Source organism: Hoplias malabaricus, chromosome 2 (genome assembly GCF_029633855.1).
Source record: "Hoplias malabaricus isolate fHopMal1 chromosome 2, fHopMal1.hap1, whole genome shotgun sequence".
NCBI classification, from domain to species: Eukaryota; Metazoa; Chordata; class Actinopteri; order Characiformes; family Erythrinidae; genus Hoplias; species Hoplias malabaricus.
The window spans coordinates 198,073-199,168 of NC_089801.1; the positions used below are offsets into that span (position 1 = coordinate 198,073).

Sequence of the window (1,096 nt, forward strand, 5' to 3'; positions counted from 1 at the left end):
ACACACAGCAGTTGTAGTGCCACCTGTAATGTTAGCAATCTTAGCGCGGTGATGGAAGATGCTGAGGTCATCGGCGATGGCGTAGAGCAGGGGTGTCAAACTAGATCCACGGAGGGCCGTGTGGGTGCAGGTTTTCTTTCCAACCACGCAAAAGCCCCACACTACTGAAAGTCAAGATCTACTGATTAGATCCAATGATTAAAAACAGATGGAATGAGGTGTGGTTTCTGTGTGGTTGGAAAGAAAACCTGCACCCACACGGCCCTTCGTGGATCTAGTTTGACACCCCTGGCGTAGAGGAACAACACGTGTTGGTAGAGAACTTCTGCTTGCTCTGTGAAAACTTTATAGAACACACGGAGCCCACGGTGGAATTTCCCCCCAATCTCAGTGAAGGATCTGGAAAAGATAAGAAAAATGAGCTTTAAAAATATATATATATATGTCTCATTTCTATCCACTGGCAAAATGTGCATGTGCCAGCAGCAGGTGGCACCATTTAAGAATTTAAGCTTAGTTTCCATTACGTTAAAGATTATGGTGCAAATACCAAGGGACATTATTACATGGTTTCATCCTCTTCAAGTATGATCTCTTCATCCGATGGTAGTTCATCCCACTCTAGAAGAGAAGAAGCAATTTATGTATGTTTAAATGTATGAATTATATGTCCTGCTTAAGTGCACAGTTATACAGGTGTGAAAAATCATTCCATAGGAGTGCTCACGTTCTACTGTGTTCCACCACTCCATCAGACTGTCAGTGTCCTATGGTTCAGACCCAAAGAAGAAAACAGCACAGGATGATTACGAGGAGAAATCACTGCAAACATCTTAACTTGTGAATCAGTCGTTTTCTGGACTGATATTTTATTAGATTTTCACTCTGATGAAGATATTCAAAGTGCGATATTCAGAAAGTTACTTTCCTTTATAAAAATCTAAGTGTCAGAAAGTCTGAACTAAGTGGTTTCCTATTCTACACACATTTACAGATTTTACTCTGTAAAATGTACAAGTTATTTATTAATTTCTTGTGAGTTATGTTTGTGTGGCTGACTGTGCTCAGACTGACCCCTTCTTCCTCCTCCTCTACA

At 40.9% G+C, this 1,096-nt stretch overlaps 1 long non-coding RNA gene across 1 annotated transcript; it reads right to left on the reverse strand.

Moving 5' to 3' along the window:
• Nucleotides 1-288: 288 nt before the first annotated feature.
• On the reverse strand, nt 289-768 carry LOC136675674 (uncharacterized). Its single transcript, XR_010796213.1, has 3 exons — nt 728-768; nt 551-621; nt 289-399 (listed from the first exon to the last, which is right to left on the reverse strand). It is a non-coding gene; the product is annotated as an uncharacterized lncRNA (long non-coding RNA).
• Between the last annotated feature and the right edge of the window lie 328 nt (nt 769-1,096).